The following is an 18234-nucleotide window of genomic DNA, read 5'->3' on the forward strand; positions in this document are numbered from 1 at the left end:
CGGTTTTGGGGGTGTGTGGCAGTCGTTGACTTGGCTAAGTCCCATGACTAGTGAGTGTCGGAACCATTGGAACCAGAACTCACATCCATGAATCTGACTCTAGAGCCACACTTGGACTCACTGCTATGTTGCCTCTCGGATTACTCGCTCTAATTATTATAATGTCACCCTATCTTCCACATGGGCAGAAAAAGTCTGATTTTTCCTAGAAATGAAATGCAGACATGCAATGGTGTCACAATGTTTTCTTAGTAGAATCTGTTGAAAATTCATATTTGGCAAGTAGAACTGAGATTGACGGTTTGTGGATCTCAGATTGTGGACACTGTTCAGGAGTGGGAGGATGATTTCAGCTGGTCTTAAACTGAGGTGACAGCTACCCCTTATTTCAACTGAATAGGAAAATACTTAGCTGTAGCTAAACTTGAAATAAAAGAAATATGGGAGCAGTTTCTTTAAAATTGAAAAATAGTATCGCCCCATGTAAGTATTGTGTAGCTTCTTTGTTTTGTCGTCGTAAAGCTTTTGAAAATGAGAATACATTTAGTGATGAAGAAAAATCCATATAGGAACTAAGTCTTGTTGGAACCTTACACAGCTTGCAATAAGTAAATTCTGTATTGATTCTATCTCTATAAGTGAGTAGAGAAACAAAGTAAATAAAGCATTTATAAATTAGGTCCCTGACATATAAAACACTTGGCAGCAGCAATCTTGAAAAACATTTTTAAAAATTTTTGGTCAAAGTAATAAGATTGTAACAGAATTTTGTTTTCTAAATTATGCTTCAATCGTTTGTTTCCAAAAAAAAAAAAAAAAAGATAAAGAAACTTGTAGCAGCCTTTAAATATGTATTGTTTTCTCCCAGAAATACAAAAAACTAAATATTTGGACAGAAGATGGACAATTTTAAAATATTTTTTTAAAATTCCCAGCACCTGGCATAGAGTCTTGCATATAGTAGGAGTTTGTTGAATGTTGAAGTTTTTAGTTTTCCCAAAAGTTTAAAGGAATTAACAGGTAACATCAAATTAAACATAAACAAAATACTCCTGAGAAGGATGAAGAAGAACCCAAGGAATTTATAAGTACTTTGACTAATTTGCCTAAACATTAAATGGCAGAACTAAGACACCAGTGTCTCCAGAAGTAACTCAAACTCATGTGTTCAGACTTGAGGGGTGCACTTTACAATGACATTTCATATAACTCTTCATAAAGCATATTCACTCACATTATTTCTCATAGACCTCTAATGCTGTTATGAAGACAGTGTTATGTGTCGCCATTTTACAGACTCAGAAAGATTCAATCACTATCTTTATGCCAAAATGGGATCTGAACCTCGGTCCTCACACAGTTAAGCCAGAATGTTTTTCTACCTTACAGTTCTTATGTATTACCTCTGTCTTTTCCCACCCTGGGATCTGTTTCACACTCTTATCTTTCAAGTGAGACAACAGCCATTTCTACCTTCATTTGAGCATCCTCCCTCTCAAGTGTGGGAAGCAGCCCAGAGCTTCATGAAAGCAAAGTGATTCAAATGACTCTCCATAGTCTCCCCACAATCCCCCTAAACTATTCTATCAACAGTCCTAGTTTTAATGATCTTGGAAGCCAGACTTACAGATTTATTATAGCATCCATTGGTAGCTATCTTTTCTTTTTTTAAAGATTTATTTTATTAATTAATTAATTTATTTATTTTTGGCTGTGTTGGGTCTTAGTTGCAGCACACGTGATCTTTGTTGAGGCATCCAGGATCTTTTCGTTGCGGTGCACGGGCTCTTTGTTGTGGTGTGTGGGCTTCTCTCTTCTTGTTGTGGTATGTGGGTTTTGTTTTTTTGTTTTTTTTTCTCTTCTTTAGTTGTGGTACGCAGGCTCCAGGGCGCATGGGCTCTATAGTTGTGGTGCATGGGCTTAGTTGCCCTGTGGCATGTGGAATCTTAGTTCCCTGACCAGGGATCAAACCCATATCCCCTGCACTTAAGGCAGATTCTTTACCACTAGACCACCAGGGAAGTCCCGGTAGCTATCTTTCATCAGTTTCAGAGCTTGTGGGTTTTCTCTAATCCCTTGAACTTGAGTGATAGGTTGAGGTGTCATTTGCTCTGACTCTCTCCCTACAGTGGCTTCCATCTTTGGAGCTGAACCTAGAGAAATGGGCCTGTGTGTGTTCTCAGGCACCCATACCATGTCCAGTTTCTCACTTCTTGTTTGGTTACCCTCCTCAGCATTTTGTTCAAGTAGGCTCGGCCAGTCACTCACACAGTTAACTGGAAAAGCACTTGCTGGTTTGGGGCACTCAGTGAGTGGTGGTATAACATTATAGTGAATGCTTTTCTCCCCTTCCTGCCCAGGAACTCGTCATATACTCTCCCCATCCCTTGTACTGATAGAAAGCGAGTCTGCTCCCCCACTGGAGAGGACATCAATCCTTTAATAACTTTACCAGGACCAGCTAGCAGTGCTTTTGTCTTTTTCTCTGTTTCCCCCCGCCCCTCGGTTTATTCTACCTGAGAATAGGAAAAACAGACAAAATAGCCAACAGAATATATGTGCACAGTAAAAATTATGACAAGAATGCTCTCCAAGATAAACAAGCCACGGTTCCATTGCCTCTGAGAATCCAGCTCTTGCTGTCATATGCTGGTAACTTGGGCTTACTTTTTTGAATGATTCATGAATCAATGGCTTAAACTGTAACTGATTTAAGAAACCAAATGGCAAATTTCCACTACAGAAATTCAGCATGTTTGTTTAAAAATATAAATTAAATTCTGAACCAAAGTGTCCGGAAACCTGTTCCACCTTTTTTTTTTTCTTTTAACCAAGTAGATATTTAGATAATTTGTTTATTTTAAAGCCTGTCCTTTTAAGGAAAAAAAAAAAAAACTGAATTTTCCTAGCTAGGGAATCTGCATTATTAACTGCCAACTGAAAATAACACAGAATAAGAACATCATGGGGAACAAGTCAAGACAAGACAGAAACTTGAAAGATTACAATTCTTTTCAATTTCTCTCTTTGGGAGTAATAGAATTTTGAAGTGAATAGTCACTATAGGTGATGGATACAATATTTTTACTCTCTTAAGTCTGATGTTTTATTTTTAGTAAACAAACATTCTTAAGCTTTTTATAGTGCTCCCTTCAAAGAAATGATTGGAATTACTCTCCTTCATCTAACAATGAGAAATGACTTAAGAAGAACCAAACGCTCATTTTGCTCAACCTGTGCTCAGACTCCTCCAATGTTAAATTAAGAGGGTGAGTCACTAGGACCTTATGCTTAATTCCTGCTTCTGCAGCCCACTTTCTGAAATGTGGTAGCTGAAATTCACATGCTGGAATTTGTTCACTGTAAAGTTAATTCATAACTAGCCTTGAAGAGGTAGGCAAGGAGTTAGGAAATCCATGATTTGAAGGAATTTGTGATTTTTTGATTTGTTTATTGTGAGCATAGTAGAATTTATTTTTTCTATCTATAGTATTAGAAGGCTCAAATGAACCTCGAAGGCTAATCATATTATGATAGATTTTCATTATGGAATGGTTAAATTTCAAGGAAACAGATTTTTAAAATTCTCTTGATCCCAAGGTAAGTCCCAAGTTTTAGCTCTCTTCTCTCTGAGCCTGGGCTCTACTTGTGTCTATCTCTAATTTGGTATTGACAAGACAAATCTACAAATACTCCAGGGTCTTTGATTCATAGAAGTTAAATATTCAATCATATTATTTAAAATCAAATATCAATTTGAACCATAAGAATCAAATGAAGGCTTTTCCAATAGTCTGTCTCTAAATATTTAACACTTTTAAAATATTTAACTTGTGTTAACATTTTGAATTTTCAGAAAAATTTGATTAAAGAGATTCTTAAAGTGATTTATACATGGGATTAAATAGAGTGTAAACTATTATCTATTTTCTGAAAGTGTTTCAAAGACTTTTAAAGTATAGTTTAGGAAGACTAAAAATAATTAGATTTATCCATTCTTTTTTCATCTTTTTGATGTAAAAGGAGTTTCAGTATTTTAAGGGAAAATCCTAGAAAATGGACCATAAAGGAAAAGTAAGATATGTTTTCATTAACTTTCGGTAGGTCTGTCAGACAATGTGTGGCATGACGCATTCTTCCCAATTCATTACAAGGACAAGGCGGCCACACACTGAGCCTCATGAGATTGGCACCTATCTTCAATCATGCTGTGAACTTTTATGACTCCTGACTTTTCCGTATATGTTAGTGCCTCTAATGGAATATTGTGCCCACCATACCCAATCCCTCTCTCCAGAATCCATCTGGTTAAATATTAAAACCACAAACCAATTGTTATTTTCTGTATGAAGGCTACTCCAAACTGCCTTAAGCAGAACTGTTACAGGGATTCTCGTCTAAGCTACCAAGACACCTTGGTCTTAATAGAATGTACCTTTTTGATCCTACCAGTAGACTGTGAACTTTTTAATGGTAATGAACCAAGTTGCACCTAAATTTGTATCTCCATAACCTAGTGCAAATGCCTAGCACACAGTTGATTCTCAATAAATGCGTGAATGAATAGGAAAATTTCCAAGATACTTTGTTTTGATTGAAGGTGTATCCCAAGACCTTTTTTGTCTCAGAAGTATTTGACATACACGTAGGAAATATGAATCATCTCAAAGGTTTCTAAAGTGAAATCCAAGCTCAAAAAAATAAGATTTAAAGATGATCCAAGGCTAGACATGACCAAAATATATAGCATACCTGTTCACCACTTAGTGACCTAAAGAATGTTATCTATTGGCGGTGGGAATGAATGGGTAGAACGTTTTGGAAAGCAGCTTGGTAAAATATATTTTATCTGTATGATATAGGTACAAAGTTTTTATGCATAAAATTCTCAATGTAGTATTACTCTAATGTGCAAAGTTGCAGGACCCCACTTCCAATTCACCCAAAATAACTCTACTCTTATCTATTTTATTTATCATGATTCTGTAAAATATATTGTTTAAAATAAGATTATTAAAATTAAATTAGCATGAAAACTATAGCTTGGGCACAGCCTTTTAAAGTTACAGATGAAGACATTGAGGCTTTGGAAGGCTAAGTGACCCAGAGTCGAAAACATTAATAGAGGTGGTTTAGGAAGATTTTTAGGCCTCTTAATATTCCCAGCTCAGTATTCATTCCATTGAATTTAAACGTATGCTTTTCCGTGAACTGCCACACCAGCCCCCTCTGTGAACCATACATTACTTTGTGCTGGGGAAAAAAAAAAATCATATCAATTTAACCTAGAGTCTTAAGCAGCAAGTCAGGACCTGTTTTCTTGATTAACTCACCTCAACCCATCCCACATGTGGAAAGTTTCCTTCTGATAGGCAAATTCACTCTTGAGTAAAAGCCAACAATCTCAACAAATTTGATAACTCCTCTTATACAGGGAAGTATGAATGTGCAAATATTCAACAAATTAAAAGGAGAGGAGAAAACTGAGGTTGCTTGTGTAAAATATCACTTGTTTTCAGACTGCAACATACTAAAATGAGATTTCTGATATCTAGGCTTTTTTAAAAAATCACCTTTATTGAGGTATAATTTACATACCATGAAATGTATCTATTTTAATTGCACAATCCAGTGAGCTTTGGTAAATATGTACGTGTGTAACCACTGTCACAACAAAGATAGAGCCCATTTCCATTACCCCAAAAACTTCCCTCACGCCTCTTTCCAGTCAAATTCAACCTCACTCCAGATTTGAAGCAACCACCGATCTCCTTTTTGTTACCAAAGATATTTTTTTGTTTTTTGCCTTTTTAACACTTAGCTCTTACTGAGGCTGTTTTCATGTTGTTCCAAAGGCATCAGTATAATAGTGTGTTACATGGATTGTACCATCATCATGAAAGCCCAATTAGCTGGCATTTGCCATTCAGTTATGAGCCACATAAAATGTCAGAAATGTCCGAATATCAGCCCATCAGCCCAGTTACAGAACCCCGCAGGGAATGTGGTCTCTGTCTCTAATATTGGAATGGGTTGGATCCAACCACAGTCTCCTAATATTTTCCCTAACCAGCATTTTACATAAGTCTCATATTAGAGAGGACATCATTTCCTCTTTTAGTACAAAATATATTTTAAAATGTGATCCTACTTTGAAAATAATCATAGATTTTTTCCCTATCGTATCAGGATAAGGAAATTTGTAATCAGATATGAAATGATTGTGCTGCCCTCCCCACTTCTCATATTAAAATGTTGCCCATTGGTTTTCAAGATTTTCTCCTACTGCAGCAACTTAAAAATAATTTGGATATCAATTTTTGCTTACTGTTGTGTTGTGATTCTTTCCTCTGTTGTCACAAGGATGAATATCAGGTAATGGGTACCATTCATTTTTGTGCTTAGTAGTTTTCCTGGGGTGCCAGTGACAGGAGAAATGTATGCATTAAAACAAGCGTGATGAAAAGCAGCTCTCTTTATAATTTCAGCCCAGCTGCTGTATTGATGGATACAATCTCTAGCACATGCTCCAGGTGGCTTCTAATGCCTGACTCCCTGCAGAAGGCTCTATTTGCACATCTTAAACCACTTATTGGATTTGAACAGGATTTTTCAGCCTGAGTGCAGTAACAGTGTTCACTTGTGTAATATTTGTAAATCCTGGCTTTACATTTCACTCACCAAACTATCGTCAGAAGACATTTAACAGTGCCTTTGTGCATCCCTGATTCTCTCCTTTGGATTAGATGTGTCCATTTTGTGTGACTAAAAGGTGTATTGATAAATATATTTCCAACATCGCTGGCACGCACAATGAAGAGCGGTTCAATTAAGCAGCCTTCTCAAATGTTTTTTTCTTCATTTCTCAAATTCATATAACATTCATTTAAAGACTTTGTATTCAATGTTCACATAGTTTAACCTTTTTTTATTTCAAAATATGTACCTCAAAAGGCCCTGCTCAACTCATGAGCTGTTGTTTAAAACTCTACTTACTGCTGTATTGGTTGATCTGATTTATTGTGCTTAAGACTTTTGTTCAATTCTGACAACGCTTGAGTATGACACCCTGTAGCCTATACAGTTCAAGGCTTTTACAGTTATGGATGGGAGCTAGAGATTACTAAAGCAAATGCCTCCTTTTGGTTTGAAATGTAGTACAGCACAGCAACCTCCAGGCAGAGATTTTGCTCTGTCCTTTTTATGCAAATTTCAGGAGTTCCTAATATAACTGATACCTCTGCTCACATATCTAGATCGTGTAACATTTAAGAGACTTGGTAATAGGTTAGTTCACCAATTAGTAGGAACAAGAAATGCCTGTGATTTATAGGCAATGCCCCACATGTGATTATGTTGCTGAACCACAAAGAAACCTTACTTCCGAAATGTATGCCACTAGAATTAATTGCATATCAACATATTTGTAGTTCTGAGCCTCTGGTTTTATTGTAAGGATTCTTATATGTGAAAAGTTGGGCTTCCATCTGAAGAAGGACTTTCACTAGCAAACACCATTGGTACTCAGAAGCACTGTATGTCACATGGGCTGAACCTCAGCATCTCCGTATCCTCTGTGCAGAATACTCTCCTGTAGAGTGATGCTTGAATTGTGACCTGAATTCAATTATGTGTATGTGCAATGTGGATTATTACAACAGGATACTCTGAAGGGTGCTGGGGAGATAGAGAAACAAGAATCGTGATGTAATGATTACGTTTAGCTTTGGAGTGGGCTTACATCAGTGTTCTGTATTGAACTCTCCAACACACAAAACCTAAGCATGCCTGTGTGGCAGTGGTCTGGATATAATAAACTAAGGAAACATTATACATCTTGTGGGTCGATAATTCTTGTGCTAAAAGGGATCTGAATTCTGAGAGGAGCTATTCTTCTACCAGTAGTACCGTCTTCCAGATTCAAAATCCACTTTCTGAAAGATATGAAAACATAGTCTATTGTGTTAATTTTATATCTTCACAGTTATCAAAGTATTCATTAAGTACATAAAACCCAAGATAATTCCAAATATGTTTTAGGATGTTTGGGGCTTTTCTGGGGGAACCAACAAATAAGGAATAAGGCAAAACAATCAAATAAAACATGAAAAAGTGAGCATGGCACTTTTTAGTTATACAGAACCCTCACATTTTATATCATGAGCTAAGTGCACATGGATATGCTTACACTATATAACTTACGTGATCTTTATAGTAACAGTTTTAATGGATGTGCAGGACATTAAAAAAATAAAATGAAAAGAAAGCTCAGCCTTCAAAGTTATTTGTGGATGACTATAAAATATGTTAAACTGCTCAGCTAGGCATTTATATCTGGCTCTCCACATTCTGAATTGAGTATTTGTGACAGTTTTACTGCCATATCCTGCTTTCTCCTCAGTCACAATTGGCCTGAATTTATCAATTATATTATAATTCCCCAACCACACAATTCGGCAAAATGAAGTCACACATCAAGAGTAAGAATTCATGATGAATAAATTGAGCTATTAAGGACTTCACATTTGTTTCTTCTGAGTCTCGTTTGCATCAAAGATAAATTTCAAATAAGAATTCTATTTTCTCAGGCTGATGGATACGAACACACTGAGAGAGACTGGCTTCAAACTAAGCCAACTGTTTCCATTTTGAAAATTCTAGAATATACTGCTCTTTTTAAACTAGAGCCATTAAACAGTGATGTGATGCCCTTACCTATCAGTTGTGACATACCTCGCTTAGGATGAGATGGCAGTTCTGTCACATTCCTTCCTCACATGACAGTCACTTAGAACTATCCAACTTCCAGTGTACATCCTTGGCATTTGTGTATTTTTAGTCACCCCATAGATATTGTCTTGCCCTACTTTCTCCACAGTCTCATGACAGTGACTGTTAAACACATCAAACTTCCAACGTGGACAGGTCAGCACATCTTTCCAAGGAGAACACAATCATCGCCTCATTATCATTCAGCAAGAGAGAGAAGAATTGCTTCTCATTCAGAGTAGCCTAGACAAATGACTGTTAAGTTTTCTCTCTAAGAGACCAGTGAACAAAAATGGGAGGGTAGAACCCTGTAATTACTCCACTGTCACAAGCCCAGATAACCACAACATTATAGACAAAATAACACAACGAGAGTCACCATATGTTCAGCTACACTTAGGAGGAGGGATTTAACTGCCACTGTGACCATATTTGTTATCTGTGAGGATTCTTACAAAATGCATTTACCACTGTGTGCCACTGTGTCCTCTGCTTTTCCTTAAAACACCATAACATCTTCAATAACATAATATCTTCATAACATTTTCAAAAGAAGAGTTTGAGGCTTGATTTTAGTCATAGGTTTTTCATAATCAATTCATCCCCAACACACACACACACACACACACACACACACACACACATACACAATCATCAAACAAAAACAGTGCAGAAGAGAAACTACATATTTACCAGAACACCAGATTCTATGCATTGATCATGGGATTTCTATTCTACCTGAGGCAGTAGGTTTCTTTACTTTAGCTTTGCCTTTGTAAAACAACTACTCAAGCCACAGAAATCTGTCTCTGCTCATTGTGTACAGACAGACTCATGCTGATGCAAGGTATATTAGAAAGTCAGGATATGGCACCACAAATAGCAACCTGTTAGGAGAATGGCTCCCTAGGTTACCATCTTAGAAGAAGGCTGTACTTTCCCATGATGTTGCCTGGAATTTCAATCTTCCTTCATAGTCAGTGTCCATATAATATGAACCCCTCATAAAAGCATATTCTAGTCTTCCAAAAAATATTTCTCATTATGGCCACTGAGAAGTTATCTTACAGTGAGAAATTGCCCTAAAGTGTGCTTCTTTGAAAGAGAAAATAAATTTTGGAAGAACTGGTGGACATTTCTATACTGAAAGCTGTGGAAACATGGTAGACTATAACAATTATAGCAAACCACCCAGAAAAGGGTGACAGACACAAATACAAGTCAATTAAAATAGAATTAATAATTATAAAAAGCCATTGGATATAGGTGTATTTAGAACTTACTGGCCTAGAAGAAGTCAAAATACAAGTGCAATGAATACTAAATTTTTAAATGAGAATAAAGCTTGCAGACAGTGCATAGAGGTTGGGAAAATAAATGCATCTGAAGAATCATCCAATTACAGATTGACCTCTCATAGTTCAGTCTGCCTCGTAGTACTTCTGTTTAATTCTCTTTACAACATCCTAGTAAGTGATTGGGTATAGTGGTCATTAATATTATTTTCTGGGTACAGATTAGGACTGTATCTCCTGATCTCCTTATGTTTGGGTACAAATGTCTAATTTTGGCCAGTGAGTTGTGAGTGGAAAAGCTCAGAGGCTGCAGCATTTAATTATCCACCCCAAAACCTCTGCCGGACATTCCTTGTCCCTCAACTCTGATGACTAGCAAAATTCAAGATAATGGTTGTTCCGTCAGCCTGGGTGATTCAAATGGTCAAAGCATCCATGCCAACCCATGATGGATATAGAGCATGAATGATATTGTTTGGAGCCCTTAAACTTTGGTATTGTTTGTTATTGCAGCATCACCTCATTTTTCCTGATGAATACAATAACCTCTGCTAAGAAAATTCAAAGGTAGCAAGATATCCTATTCCATTTTTGGATTCAATTTTTACCTTTCTCATATCTGTCTTCCTATAGCATCCCTTCATTAAACTAATTTTAACTCTAGAGAGTATAAAATGCAAAATTAACTTGCCTTTCAGATGGTTGCCTACCATATTTGTTTAGCTGTTTATTAAGCAAACATTATTGATCATTTATTAAATGCCTGGCAATGAGCTAGATGAGCAGCACTGAGGATTAGTAAAATACAGTCCCTGCTTTAGCAGAGCTGTTATTCTAGCAGGCGTACTCTGTGAAGCCACAGAGACATTGGGCAATGTTGGCTAGAGTAATGCAAAGAACCATGCTTATGCTGGCTGGTACTTTAGGACTGATAAATTGCCATGGTAAACAAACTTACTATTATTGCCATTATTTTTAATATTATTATTGATAGCCTTCAAAATCCTGTTGGGAGGTTGGAAAGGTAATTTTATGATTAAAACTGTGAATTACAGATCAAAAACTGTGAATCAGAGTGATTAGTTCATATTCTCACACATAGTAACTTTTGACACCAGGCTCACACCCAAGATTTTTAGCTTCAAAGAATGCACTGTCTCCAGGACCCAATCCTGCTCACTTGTCAAACTCTCAGGGGATCTCACCATGATGGAATGCCAACCAGCAAAGGTGGGATAGACAACACTTCTGGAATAGCATGACCATGGAAAACTGTTGGAAGGGCCAAGGTGAACAGGTTACTTTGTCTCCTGGAAACTGTAAAGAACCATAAAGGTGCTACAAGTTATTCTTGCAATTTTAATTGTGTCTGTTTTCTTACATATTTGTTGTCTATTTGTTATTAAATGACCCTCTATCCTTATCTTGACAGTGGAACTTTTAAACAAGGAACAAGGAGACTGTAGGTTAGGTGAACATTCTAATTGGCCTAGTGGTGAGAAGTAGCTTTCAAGCCAAGAAAAAGGATTTTCATGAAAATTATTACAACCCTTTGTTCACTGACATCTTTGATAAAAAGCTTATGATTATGATTTATGATTCATGATTGCCAGAGCATTTTCTTGTGACAGCACAGTTTGCTGCAATATACATGCTCAGTTGTTTTGTTCCACCTGACTCCTTCCTCCTCACCACCCACTTCCTTCCCGGTGTAGCTGATGTGCTTCCACGCATAAAAATTAATGTTGCCATTTTAACTAACTCACTAGGCAGGCACTAGTTTGTAAGCCAAAGCAAACATGGAAGGAAGGAAAGAAATAAAGAACAAACAAGAGGGATGGAGAGGGCATTTGGAGATTTTACAAAATTAGTACCAGTGTTACATACTTTACAACAAGAGTTTTTCAAACTGGTATCGAATTGATGCAAAGCAGTTCACAGTAACAAAGTAATAAAGCAGTGATAAAAAAAAGATCATTAACTAAGAGGCAAGAAATAAAGTCTACATTCAAACTACAAGGACATATATTATACAATTTTGGGTTTTCTGTTGGATGTATATTTTTTTCCATTAGAAATTTTACCTATAAAATAACCAGTCTATTAATAATTTTTTAACTCTTGTTCATTATAAACTTTACAAAGCATCAATTCTAAAACTGTCTTACGCACAGGCCTCAACTAAAATGCAGTTTAAGTTAGAACTGCTAACTCTCCCTATTGTCATTTACTTTGCCCTGAAGAAGACTCATATCTGGCGACAGTTACGGTCTCAGGAGCGTGCTGTGGGCCTTCAGCTACACAGAGAAAACTTGGGCGGTTTGCTGGTATTGTAACAGGAGACTAGGATACAGCAGTGTGGGTCATTAAATAATAGATATGTAAAGTATAATTTTAACAATTTATGTAGGATGATTTTAAAATACAAGGATAATAAATAATCTAGAATTAAATGATTATTCACATTTGGACTCTGCATAGCTCCTGCTGCATTTACCATTTAGCTGAATATCTAGTAAAAGTAGCTAATTATTAGGACTACAACTACAGGAAAATAATATTTAAAATCACCTATGTATATGTTAAATTGAGAAAAATAGATTAAATAATTAGCTGGCTATAACTATTTTAGTCTCAAAAATTAAAAATGAAGACTTCATGAAGAAATACTTGGCAATGTAGATAGAATGTAAATAAACTATCAGACTCCTCCTCCCCGTGTTAAGCCCAAACACTGCACAGAGTGACACCTCCTCATTGACACATCACCCTACCCCAGCACAGTGTTCTCCTAGGTCATATAAATGAGGTGTATTTTTCTCAGAAGAAAAAACAGATTGAAAATGTATATTTCTCCCCTGTCACATCCTATTCTCTTAAGGAGCCAAAGCAAAATATATCGCAGGACTAACGCAAGGCCAGTATTTTTATCCCTACGTATGTTAATCTGTAACTGTAGCAGTAGTAAAACTTTCAAAATCAAATGACCCTTTTTATGTCTACTTTTATTTGTTTTTTATTCCAATTGCAAAGAAAGTCTATAAAATAGTTGCACTCTGTAACTTGTGATATTCAAGTTGTCAAAATAATGAAGGAAGAGCTGTAGTTTAAAAATAGATTTGTCTGTGACCTTCATTAGAGTAGGTAAAAGAACTTCATGTTGAAAGAAACTATTAGTGAAATTTATCTGGACTTAATTTCTAGGCAATGAAAAACAGAATTCAGGACATTCTATTTTGCACAATTTGCCTTTTAATTAAGTTCTTTCTAAGATTTTAATTAACTTATGCAATTAATTTAAAAATATCTTCATTACTCTGTGTCTTAAAGTTCTCTTTTAATATTTCTATAATTGTTAAGAGATAAATGAATGGAAAATCTTCCATTTAATTTTAATTTCCGAGCCAGTGACCACACTGTATGATCAATAAATTAGCACAATTAGGAACATGTAATAGAATATAGTGTTGTGAGCAAATAAAGCCCACACAAATTAGTGTGCAGTGGGTTTTACCAAGAAAAAAACCCCACAAATATACTGCATGATACTTCACCAAAAAATATGCAATTTATAATGTTTACTCAAATTCAGATTACTTTTACACATCAAAGAACACATTTGCAGTTTTCTTTCTCAGATTTTCCCAGAGAGTTTTGTTTGTGTTTGCTTCATTTGATTATTTATTGGCTGGGGATGCAGCAGTTCTGACCATTTGTCTCAGCTCTGCCACAAATGTTCTTTCTGAGTCTCTCTTTTCTTATCTATGAACTAAACGGTTGAATTAGCTAATCCCTAAAGCTACTTCCAGATCTATGATTTAAGAACACTTGAATTAGACTATAACCTCTTGATCTTTTCCAGCTACAAAATATTACGTTTTCCAATACCTCATGCTTTCTATTCCTTACAGCAGTTACAGCAACTTAATTAGTGCACAATTTATCTTTCAGAAAAGAGTAGATAGACATTCGGAGAGTAGCCAGTCTCCAAGATGGTACCCAATGATGCACATCTCCAATATCCATAATATTGTGTAGTCCTGTCTCAATGAATCAACACTGGCCCTGAGTGATCAATAGAACAGGGCAAAAGTGACAATGTGTGACTCTGAGGCTAGATCATAAAAGGCACTGCAGCTTCTAATTTAGCTTCTTGGGCCACTTGCTCTGGAGGAAGCCAGATGCCATGTCGTGAGGCTACCCAAGCAACTCCATGCATATGCATTACACATTCAGCCAATAGCCCCAGCAAAGTGGATCCTCACCCCCAGTCAAGCCTTCAGGTGACAGCAGCCCTCTGACTTCAACCACATAACCCCAGTGAAGACTGCCCTGTCAAGTCCTCCCTGAATACCTATCCTAAGGAATCTGCATGCAAAATAAAGAAGTTTTTATGTCACTAACTTTGGAGCAATTTGTTACATAACTATGGTGATTGGAACACACAGAAACAGGAGACTTTTTCTTTAGATGGTGGCAGGAAAAGAGAAAATTGTGACAAAGACAAATTACCCTCCTACATTATTGATTCTATATTACCCTAAAGCAAACAAATTACATTTTCCTTAAGGCAATTCTCATAAGTAGGTAGGTATAATACATACTAAAAACACACTGGTCACCTAATATTATAATGTATTTTGAGATCTGAGTTTGTACAGAGAAATCAAAGTCACTAAGACATCATTGTTTTGAAGGAGCTCAAGTTGAAATGGCAGGATTTTGTATGATTGTTCGCAAATCTCCCTTCTCTCTAACCACTAGGAACAACTCCTATACACTAAATACAACTACAGCTGTGGTTCTTTGGCATTTCCAGACTTCTAAGGGAAGTGTTATTTTTCTCTGAAACTTTCAAATTGCAAAATCAGGAGGAAAGAAGATGGATGAAAAGGATAAAAGTCAAGTAAGACTGGGTGTGTGGGAGAATTTCCAGGGAGTTTGGAAGAGAAAGGTACTGTGGTAGATGGGTGTGAGAAAACTGGAAAGAGAGAAAAAAATTGGGAGGAGTGCTATGTATTGGAACTGTCTTTAATGTTATCCAACAGATATAAATGAAAAATGGATTTTTTTGCATTGATTATTTTCGTCCAGTTGAACTAATGGCATTTTTAAATGCCATTATTCCAGCACTACATGCAATATAAATTCTCATAATTATAAAAGTAAGGAAGTGTGCAATGTAGTCTAGGCAGAGTGGAAATACTAGAGAAGGAGCTGGAAAATACTAGAGAAGGAGCTACCAACTGTTGCAGAGCAGTCACCAGGGGTCACAAAGGGGAGGTGACTACTGGGCCAGGAGCGAAGCACCTGCAAGGTGTGGAGGTAGGAACTCCAGCTGGAGGGGCTCAGGTGTACAGGAGTGGAGAGAGACTGGCAAGGACAAATCCTGAGAGGGTTTGTGTACCTTGCCTTTTGCTTCTGGCTGGTGGTTCTCAAACATTGGTCAGGGAGTGACTTTATCAAAATCCCTGGGTCTAATCAAAAGCATACTGAATCAATAACCTCAGAGACAAGGAGCTCAGCCAGATGTGTCTCATGGGCAACCAAGTTTAGAGCCTCTGCTGAGGTATACTATTCTGTTAGAAGATTTTTGAACTTGAGAGTAGCATGATCAGGGCTGTCATTTGGAAAGCTCATCCTGGCTGTAGTGCAGATAATGAGATATAGGGGAAGAAAAAGCAAGCTGGGAAGCAAAGAAAGAGACTTCAACAGTTCTGGTGGTAAATGATGAAAACCTGAACTGAGGCAGTGGTGCTGGGGATAGAGAAAGAAACGGTGTGGAATCAATAGATGCTTGAGACTGATAGGGTGTGGAGAACATAGTTTATAGTATATTAATTCTTCTGGGACCCCTTGGCTCCTCCCCACAAATTTTCTACTGGTCAAGCCCTAACTAAAAATCTTTTAAAGGGATGAAATGCTTTTATTTTATCATTATGGAAAAAAGCTTAAAATCTTTACTTGCATGGTTGAAGAGACACTGGAAATTATTCAGAAACATACAAAGTTAATTAGAATATCAACTAAAAAGTGTAGTAAGCTGATATTAGATCATTTCTCCTTTAAATGAGAAGAGTCTTTACAAAGGAAGAAGATTCTGGGAATGATGAACACATATCTCAATGACTTCATCATTTTGCCTACAAGAATAAAGAGAAGTTATGTCTAGTTGAAGGGATACTAATCATCACGTGATCTTTTGGTAAATTCCATTTTTCTGAGCCCATAACTTAAACTTTCATTTAAATTACAAGTTTTTGTGTGTACATTAGGCATTTCTGAGCTAGGAGAATACCTGAGTATTTTGAGTACATTGGAATAGAGATCTTGTTCTGTTTTCTGTGCTGGGAATTTTATCATATACCTATCTTTATGTATCTATTTATTGATCAAATACTTATACGACACAATGTACTCAACATTGCGTTAAATTCTTTTTTTTTTTTTTTTTTTTTTTTTTTGCTGTACGCCGGCCTCTCATTGTTGTGGCCTCTCCCGTTGTGGAGCACAGGCTCCGGACGCACAGGCTCAGCGGCCATGGCTCACGGGCGCAGTCTCTCCACGGAATGCAGGATCCTCCCAGGCCGGGGCATGAACCCGTGTCCCTTGCATCGGCAGGCGGACTCTCAACCACTGCCCCACCAGGGAAGCCCTCTAAATTCTTAATAAATGTAATACATTCTTCATAAAACTTTATAAGGTAGGTAGTATTTGTAGTTTCTCTATTTTACAGAGGAGGACACTGAGGCACTGAGATGTTAAGTAACTTGTCCCAAATCACGCAGCTGGTACGAGGCAGAACCAACTTGAATATAGACAATCTGTTTCCAGAATGTGAGATCTTAGCCACTGCCATAATACATGCTCCATCAATAATACTGAATGAAAGAAAGCATAAATAAATGATTCACTACCGGTTCATAAATCCATCAAATCTTTTGAGTTCCTATTTTGTGCCAAGAACTGTATTCTATCTTACGCTGCAATATAATCATATCTTAAGCAAAGCAACAATATACTTTAATCATGATAATAGCTGGAGAGCAGGATTTGGCTGAGCTAAATCCACGTGACCATTATTCTCAGTTTCAGAGTCCGTGTAAATTGAATCTTCAAGAATTTTATCTTGTATTTCATTAAAGTGAGGGCAAATTATTGATTTTCTGGATTTATTTTTAAAGCACCCATTTTGAATTTTTAGTAATAAATATTCAAAATTAACAATGAATAGATTTTAAATGTATTGAGACAGAGTACTCAGCAATGTATTATAGATAGCCCAGAAGGTAATGTTATCAGATACATTGTAAATAAAATTATGCTTGGATATCATCTCCTTGTGATTACAACTTTACAACTTTCAGTGCCATCTCTCATTGGGGAATTTTTTTTTTTTTTTAACCATTGCCTCATTAAAACTGCTCAATTGGGCTTCCCTGGTGGCACAGTGGTTGAGAGTCCGCCTGCCGATGCAGGGGACATTGGTTCGTGCCCCGGCCCGGGAAGATCCCACATGCCACAGAGCAGCTGGGCCCGTGAGCCATGGCCGCTGAGCCTGTGTGTCCGGAGCCTGTGCTCCGCAACGGGAGAGGCCACAACAGTGAGAGGCCCACGTACCGCTAAAACAAAAAAAAACTGCTCAATTGAAGAAGCAGAACATACTTCTTTTATTTCCCTTGGAATATATTGGGCTACCTATTTATCTGGAGAAATTTGAAATAGATTATCTTGCTACAATGAATATGAAGTAGCAATTTAGTACCTGGTCTCTAACAAGAATTATTTATAACACTAAATAATGTATAAGTTTTGACTGTGACAACAGTAAGATGTCTTTGGGTAGCAAAAATGATAGAGCATTATTATAGAAGAATACCTTAGAAGGCTGTGAAAGAAATTCCAGTCTAATAGAGTTTTGAATAAGTATCAAATGTAAATGAGTTGGGTACATGAAAAGGAGGAAGTTCTAAGTGGCTCCAATGTTAGGAAGGCTCTGCTATGTGGGTGGTTTTATTTTTTCCCATCTTTATTGTTGAAATGCTGATTAATATTTCCTTTAAATTATATCAAATCAACTTGAGATTTTTTTCCATCCGCAAACTTAGATGAACCTAAGGATTCTGATAACAACAAATGGGTTTGTAGAACTCTAACATCATTTCTTGTC

The sequence above is a fragment of the Phocoena phocoena genome, chromosome 17 (assembly GCF_963924675.1).
Source record: "Phocoena phocoena chromosome 17, mPhoPho1.1, whole genome shotgun sequence".
NCBI lineage: Eukaryota > Metazoa > Chordata > Mammalia > Artiodactyla > Phocoenidae > Phocoena > Phocoena phocoena.